The sequence below is a fragment of the Camelina sativa genome, chromosome 13, assembly GCF_000633955.1.
Source record: "Camelina sativa cultivar DH55 chromosome 13, Cs, whole genome shotgun sequence".
Taxonomy (NCBI): domain Eukaryota; kingdom Viridiplantae; phylum Streptophyta; class Magnoliopsida; order Brassicales; family Brassicaceae; genus Camelina; species Camelina sativa.
In genome coordinates, this window is record NC_025697.1 from 15,310,370 (window position 1) to 15,319,606 (window position 9,237).

At 35.9% G+C, this 9,237-nt stretch overlaps 1 pseudogene; it reads right to left on the reverse strand.

The window, feature by feature from the left end:
- LOC104736827 lies at positions 3,919-4,689 on the reverse strand (annotated as a pseudogene).

A 9,237-nucleotide genomic window follows, 5' to 3' on the forward strand; every position in this document is an offset into this window, starting at 1 on the left:
TCATTCCACCTGATCATATATCTTTGGTCTTAGCTTGTGTATTTTGTTTGATTGCATCATTCATACATTCATAATTATTCCAAACCCATAGAAAGAACATGTTTCACCCCATTATTGCTTGGCTTGACCTGCATTGCTTTGATCTCATCTTATCTGCTAGCATAACAACCATTTGGATTGATAACCCTTTGTACTACAACTGCATAGGGAATTGATACCCTGGGTGAAAATCCTTTTATCAATAATATAACCATAAAACAATGTAAAATATAATTTGAAATTAAAAAATGTTTATTAGGGGCTGCAATTAGGGTTATGCATTTTGAATAATATCAAGAAGAGTCAATAAGGTGAAATTACATTTGTTCTTCTTTTTAAATGAAAAATTAGCAAAAATCATGATTGTAAATTCAAACTTTGCTGGTCCATAGTGTCGACCAGCACATCCTCATGGTGTTAAAAGTCACCCATTGTAACCTACCGCATCCAACGCTCCTAGACTCAAACGACACCACCACCATAGAGAACATATAAAACAAATATCACAACGCTGTTGAGTTTGAAGAACCTAATGTCAGATATAAATGGGGAATAAATTAATGATGTTGAGGATTTGACGGAGATGCGAGGAATTGCATCGATCGATAAAAGTAGTGTATTGGTCGACACAGCTATTGATATGGAGGATTGCATCGGTCGATTCAAGGACGTTGCATCAGTCGATGGACAGAGTGTGTCGGCCGACGCAAGTGCACAGAGTCGACGCTGATGAGTCTGTATTTTGTAGGATTTTAACCATAGTTTTTACATTTGTTCTGAGTCTTTTGTTGGGTAAAAGTGTGTCTTTTAATCTTTTGTGAGACTTTAAAGTTTTTAGGTTACTTTGGAAGAAAACTGTTACGCCCCTACCGCCACCTCTTAGTGGGCTTGGATCCTATGTCCACTCCAGTCCAGGGGCCCACTTTCCTTAATGGGCCTCACGTCCTCTCACTAGGCCCGTGCGCCCATCCATATATGACGGTCTGTTAGCTACGTCCGGGAAGCTTTAAAGACTTGTTACCGTCCCTACAAATCACCACATGATATTTTCCTATGTTTTGTCCTCATCGTACAGTTCCGAAAGTCACTTCCCGGAAGGTCACCCATCCTAAGACTATTCCAACTCAAGCATGCTTAACTCAGGAGTTCTCTTAGGACCCTTGACCGAAAAGATAAGTGCATTTTGGTGACATAGGTGGCCAAATCAATTCTTTTTAACCTCTCTGCAAGTCTCTGAAACTGGGGTGTCACAGTTCACACCCACTACGTTGCGAACCAAGACTGTCACCCCCAACAGTGTGAGCCCACTCGACTCCACACTTGTCTTGGTTCGGCTCTGATACCACTTGTAACGCCCCGACCGCCAACCTCTCAGTGGGCACATGTCCACTCCCAATCCATGGGCCCATTTTCCTTAATGGGCCTTATGTCCTCTCACTAGGCCTGTGAGCCCATCTATATCTGACGGTCAGTTTGCTACGTTCGAGAGGTTTTAAAGACTTGTTACCATCCCTACAAATCACCACATGAACTTTCCCTGTTTTTTGTCCTCACTCGCACAGTTTCGACAGTCACTTCCTGGAAGGTCACCCATCCTAAGACTACTCTAGCTCAAGCACACTTAACTCTGGAGTTCTCTCAGGACACCTGACCAAAAAGATAAGTGTAATTTTGTGACATTGGTGGTCAAATCAATTCTTTTAAACCTCCCTACAAGTCTCTAAAATTGGGGTGTCATAGTAACTGAGTGTTTTGGGAATGAAAACATGCATCTGGATCCAATTTGGTAAACACTGGTCGAACTAGCAAGCAGATGAAGCAAACACAGAAAAAGCAACTAGGATAGACCGATCACGTCCCTGACACAAGTTTTCCTTTTTTTGTTTTAAACTGGCTCGGCCTCTAGAGACATAAGTTTTATTTTCTGAGACTATTCTATATCGAGAGATGGAGGGAGAAGATCTCTAATCCTTCTTGACACTTTGGAGAAGATTTCTAAACTTTATTTTTTATTCTTTTGCAGTTCAATTATGTTTTTTTTCATCAATGATTTGCTGTTATTGTTTCTCCATGTCTGAGTAGTTTCTCAATTGGGTTTAGGGGTTCAGAAGGTTTTCTAAGATTAATTGATGCTAGGTTTGTTAGATTAGGGATTGATCTTATTGTTCATCATCTATTATTGTTCTTAATGCTTAAGCTAGATTGATCACCTAGATTAAGATCTTAGGTTTAATACATTGGGACACGAAAAGTGTTTGCTGGAAAAGAACATAGGTGAGCAAGGTGATCCTTAGCCAACGAGAGTTGAAGTTAAGGCACATTGTGAACTAATCAAACCCGAACTTGTTAATGCTTGCTTGGTTTGCTACATTCAAACGAGAGTTTAGGGTTTACTAAATTCGTTTCTTTGATAGTTAATGCTGCGAGAGCAGGTTAACTTTATAGCTGTGATTAGAGTTCTAGAATGGTGTCTAATGCATCCCTATCTAATCATCTAAATTCGTGACCATAAACCCTAAAGATTCCCTGCGCCCAATATTCTCTATTGCGTTAAAACCACTTGTTTACTTTACGTTTTTAGATAGTTAATTGATTCACAAAATTTTCCATTGTCTTATCTATATTTAATCTGCATAATTTTATAGTGTAATTGTTTGGTCTCTGATCCTAAAGTGTTACAACAATACCTCTAGATCGTGGTTGAGTACACATTAGGTTATTAATTGACCTTTGATTAGACGCAAGTGCGCATAGTCGACACGTGTGTTCAGATTTTTTTGGTTTTATTGGTTTTGGGTATTGTTTGTGTTTGTGTATTCGCTTGTGTGTATAAACCTGTAGATGGAAGAGTATTTATAATAATACTTAGGAATCTCAATTGTTGTGTGTAATGTAGGTAAAGACAAAGTGTGATCGTGAAATTAAGGCGATGAAGAGGTGGATGATCTAAAGACTTGTTTGTTTTATGTTGTTGTTAGGTTGCTAGAATGGAATTTAGTGGTCTAGAATGGTTCTTTGGGTTGCTATTTCATTGCTTTATGACTTTGTTGGTTATTGGTGTTAAATTCACTGGTTATTGGTTATTATTTCTATTGGGTTTCTGGTTTAATCTTATTGATTATTTCCGCTGTACGCTTATTGGAGTTAGGATGTTAGTGAGTATGGGATCACTAGTTTAATATTATATTAAAAACAAAAAATGGGTTGGGTCGTTTCTAAGATATTATGAGGTTCATCGAATTTGAAGGCGGATTATCTTGCTCGGTCGTCTAGATCTTTAGCTTCTGCAATTTCGTTTGTAATCTCTATTCCTCCGGTTTGGTCTACCAATATTGGAGTTCTTTTCTAATTAATATTTAGTTGACAAAAAAATAGAAATGTACTTAAATATTTTATTGATTCTTTTGTTTAATTTTGTATGTGAGCTTTAAATCTATTAAATGTAAAATTGGCAGTTTCCTACACTAATAAAGTATTAAAAATAATTATAACTTATTAATTCAAAAGCGTAGGCCACTATGCATATCAATCATTACATAACAGTTTTTTTTGTTAGAACTGTTTTAAATATATTAAATTCAAATTTGACATTTTCTACACTAATAATAATGACAAATCATTAATACGTTATTTTTTTGCTTAAAATGAACACTAATTTTATGTATTTTAATTAATGCTCATACGAAAGCCATTTTTTTGACAGAAATTAGATAAATCAAGCTAATATTCATACCATACGTAACAAATGCACACTAGATATGTATTTGATAACAATAGACTGAAAACCGAAACACATGAAATTAAAACAGCAAAAGAGACAGAAATAAACAACTTTGAATTATCCGCATCAAAGAAATAAGAGAGGTGTTTTCAGATCAACTAAGTAAGATTGGTAGTTAGAGCTATGTTCTTCTCCAGCATCTCTATCTCCGATTTATCCATGTCAGTAATACCTATTATTAGTATCATAATTATTGTTATATCAATTGAAATTATCATATTTATATATATTTTTATGTAGTTGTCACATATATAATTAATTTACCGTCCTTGTCGATACAATCTTGAAGTCAAGCAAAGATACTTTCATTTAGCTTCTTTTGCTCATTTTCTTCATATTGCTTCTCCTCAATCGCTATCTCTATCTCGGAACGCAACTCCTTTCTTCGTCTCTGTATAATAAAATAATTATATGTACTGCAAAAGTATTATGAGGTAATAATAATAGTAGTAAATATATGGAATTAATTAAGAGAGGTATATATACCTCAAGCTCCATGGATCGCTTCACTAAAGAATCTAGATATTGAACCTTCTTCAACCTTGAATTTTGAGCCGAAACACGGTTTTCAATTATCCTACATATATAATTAAATATAAGACATTGAATTTAAAATTACAACTTGATTTAGATGATATGTATCAACAGGAAGATAAAGAAAAATGAAAAATTGTATAACCGTTTGAGCTTCTTAGGATCCATGGCAGGATCAATATTATGACGTCTACGAATGGTGAAGCCTGGCTTAACATAATATTGGAGGTAAACACCTTTCTTCTCTCCTGCTTGGCTATCAGTTGGGGAAACTCCAGAAGACGTCGCAATCACAGGGAAGCTCATTGAGTTAGTTTTGTAATTAAATTTGAGTAAATTTTTAAGCTTTGGTCAAACTTTTTTTAGTTATGAGAATACTACTATCGAGCGTTATTTTGATAGTGACGAAAGCACTAGTTAAAAAATCATATTTGCCTTTCATTTGGTTGTATCTTAGATTTTTTGCTATTTTAATTACATACTAGGCCAATGCATTTTCGCCAGATGTTAAGCCTTATCATTAGCATAATTTTCCATTTATTATATTTTCATATTTCAATTTGAAGGAAATGTTAATATCTTTTTCTAAAACTTGATCTAGAGGGTCATATTAATGGGTGCAATTATCATCATGGTGGTTGAGTGAGGCGATAGTTAACTATTAGAGGTGTCAAGCGGGCCACATACCCGCGGGCCAGGCCCAACTAGTACCATGGCGGGGCGGGCTTGGACGACGATTTTAGAGCCCATTAAATGGCGGGCCTAGCGGATTTGTCCATTGCGGATTGCGGGCAGAAGCGGGTTGACCCGTTGCGGATAGCGGGTTTGCGGGTGACCCGGTAAAGTATGAACCCTCTATTTCTATTAGAGACTCTTGTCTTGTGTTTGTGCATTCAAACAGAAACTAAAAGTCGAAACTCGAAAACCCTATTAGGTTTGTTTATCAAGAAAACTAAAGAGACTTTTCAGTTTGCTGCTCTTGTAGTCTTGTTATCACTTACGACATTGCAGAGATTTGGAGGCTGGAACATTGAAGGTTTTGCGGTTTGGAGGCTGAAGCCATAACCACATCTCTAATAGTAAGTTTGCTTTGATTGTATTTTGATTTTTCAGTTTTGTATTCTAACTTGTCAGTTGCAGGTTTCTGTATATGATTTATTGATTTAAATCATAGTAGTTCATGTGGAAAAAATCAATAGCTAGAATAAGAGTATGAATTTACGATACTTCATGGGTTCATCTGTGATTTGCAGGTTGACATATCTATGTTTGTGTAATTGTGTGTTTGTTTGATTACTTACTTACTTTGTACTTTTGGTAATTGTTATTTGCATGATTTGCAGGATTCTTATGAACTAAGATCAATAGATCTCGAATCTCAGAGAATCATCGACATTGCAAATGCTGAAAATGAGATGAGAGAGTGTGATGAATCAGGAGTATCTAAAAAGCAAAGAAGAAAAGTGTTTTGTGAAACAGAGTCATCTAAACAGCAGAAAAGGAAAGTGAGAGTTGAAGAAGAAACACCTAAAATGCAGAGGGAAAAAGTGTCATCAGAAGCATCAACGTCGAAGAAAAGGAATATTTTTGAGGATGAAGATGATGATGATGATGAAAGCTTTATTGATGGTGATGAAGATGACAAGGGAATGCCATCCAAACCAAAGAAGAGAAGGCAGTACTCAGACGTGTGGAAAGATTTTAAGTTGATTAATAAGGTTAATAGCTTGGGGAAGAGTGAAGAAAGAGCACAATGCATACACTGCAAGTAGGATTACGCTTTCAATGCACACAAAAATGGTACAAACACATATAAACACCATTTGAGAAGTTGTAAGATCAAGCTTAGAGATGGTGATATTAGTCAGATGATGGTATATGCAGAAGCAAGATTGCAAGCTAGGAGGATAGATCAACATGTTTTCAAATGGTCGCTAAGTCTATTATCCAACATGATCTCCCATTTTGTTATGTTGAGAATGAGAGAGTTAGGGAAGTTTGGAAGTACTTGAATGCGGATGTAAAGTTTTCAGTCGAAACACAGGTGCAGCAGATGTTTATAGGTTCTATGAGGGTGAGATGGATAACTTAAAAAGACAATTGGCTAATGTTCCTGGAAGGATTAGCTTCACTACTGACTTGTGGACTGCAATAACTCATGAGGGCTATATGTGCTTAACAGCACATTACATCGACAAAAACTCGAATCTGAAAAATAAAATCCTAGTTTTTTGTGCTTTGACTCCTCCACATACATGCACACACTTAGCAATGGAGATTCTTGAGAAATGGAAGGATTGGGGGATTGAAAAGAAAGCTTTTTCCATCACAGTAGACAATGCTAGTAACAATGATACAATGTAGGACATGGTCAAATCTCAGCTTATGATCAGAGATGATTTGTTGTGTGGAGGAGAGTTTTTCCATGTTAGATGCGCAGCACACATTCTTAATATCATTGTTCAACGGGGGTTGGTCACAATTGCTGATTCATTAGATAAGATTAGGGAAAGTATCAAGTTTGTTCAACAATCTACACATCGTGAGGTGTTATTTGCGAAGTGTGTTCAGAATGTTGGTTTAGATATGAAGGCTGGTTTGCTGTTGGATGTTACAACAAGGTTGAAATCTACGTACAAAATGCTGGACAGGGCTCTCAAGTATCGAGCTGCATTTTGTAATCTGAAAGTTGTAGATCCCAAAAACTACAAGTGTCACCCATCAGAAGAGGAATGTCATTGATTGAAGCAGCTGAGTGATTTCTTAGAGCCTTTTGATGTGATCACTAATCTTATCACATGTTCTACATATCCAACTTCTAACTTATACTTTATGCAAGTTTGGAAAATCCAAAGTTGGCTAACAATGAATGAGAAGAACCAAGATGCAGTAATCAGAGAAATGATTCTGCCAATGAAGGAGAGATTTGATAAGTACTGGGAAGAAGTTAGTGATACTTTTGCATGGCAACTGTGTTTGATCCGAGGTTGAAGCTGAGTCTTGCAGAATTATGTTTTGGAAAACTTGATATGAGCTCTTGTGAGAGAAAGATGGACCATTTGCGTTCTCAACTACGCAAGCTTTTTAAAGTATATGAGAATCAATCAAAGAGGACACAACCTTCAACAAAGACAAGTGAAAATGTTCAACATAATGATGGAGAACCAAGAGGAAACTTTAGTAGTTACAATGTAAGTTTCTTATGTTTTGTTTTGACTTATTATGTTATGTTTTGTTTCACAGGTTTTTTCTCTTATGATAATAAGTTTTTGATAATGTCATAGGATTTCTTGGCCATTCGTAAAGCAATTGTGGTTGTCAGTGGGAAGTCAGCTTTGGATTTGTACCTTGAGGAACCTGCATTGGAAATGAATGGTCTTGAGAGTTAGGACATTCTTAGATATTGGAAAGATAACTCTTCACGGTTTGGAGATTTGGCTTCCATGGCCCGTGATCTTCCTAGCATACCCATCTCGACTGTAGCTTCTGAGTCTTCTTTCAGTATTGGTACTAGAGTTCGTAACAATTATAGAAGCCACCTTCTACCCAAGAATGTTCAAGCATTAATTTGTTGTCGCAATTGGTTAAAGGGTTTTGAATCTTATGAAGGAGGTAAACACATTATTTTTTATTAGTTCTAAAAGCACCAATTGTGTATTAACAATGTTACTTTGTGATATATGTAGAAGAAGATTAAGTATATGTTGGAGAAGATGAGACAAAAGCTGCTAACGAAGAAGACGATTGAGTTTGAGTTCAGCTTTGAGTTGTTGGATTTTGTTTTAGTTTGATTTTACGGTTTGATTTTAGTTGTTTCAGTTCTGCTTCAAGTTTGAACATAAACCAATGTTTCAGTTTTCAGATTTGTGTTGTTTTGGATTGAATTTGAAGTTGCAAGTTTCAGATTTTATTTGCAGAATCCAATGTTTAGTTATATTGTTCTATTTGCAGGTTTTAAGCTGGTAGTTGTGTGACATGTGAGATTTTATTGCAGGTTTTGGATTGAAAGTTGCAGGTTTTGGATTTTATTACATGAATTTCAGGTTTGATATTTTTAAAAGTTGCAGGTTTTGGATTGAATTGCAGGTTTTCGTTTGTTTCTGCAGTTTTTAGAATCTCAATTCATGTTTTGCTCTTCACTTATGTTTAACTCAACAAACTCAATCTCTTTAGTCCACAATTATGTTTTCTCGACTCACATAAGTGATAGGTGAAACAAGGATTTTTCTATCTTAACCTATGAATGAATGAATGATGACATGCAAACAAACAGACTTAGGCTAAGATGATCAGAATGTAATGCAAGGTGTTTCAATTCCCTTATGATGTTGTAGCATAAAGGATGTCAATCCATAAAGAGTGTGATATGTAAGCAGTCAAGATGTGATCAATGCATTCAAGTTAAGCCAAATATCAAGTTGATTTGTTTATAACAACCTAATGACAAAAATGTAAATGCAGAAGATTAAAGCAACTTAAGACAATACTAATGCATAATTAAACTGTAGAACATGTGCAATAAACTATGCTAAGCAATAGAAAACTATTAACAAATGCAACTAAGAGCAAACTGAAATGAAACAGAACATAAACGAGGAAGTAAACTGGCGCTCGAGTAGCACTCGGTCGAATGCATGGTCGAGTGGGGGGGTCGAGTTGACTTCCGGATGAAAAACAGAGACAGAGCAACAATAAAAACAGAGCAAAATGAAAGTGAATCAAACAACAAGCAATAAACATGATTTAAACAGGGAAATCAATAGACAAAGAAAGGTCCTAAGGATGGATTCATGGGCTAGGCTTAAGCTATGGTTATCTAGATTGATCAACAAACCTCAATCAACAATGAGCTATCTCTAGACAATGATCTTCTAATACTTGCT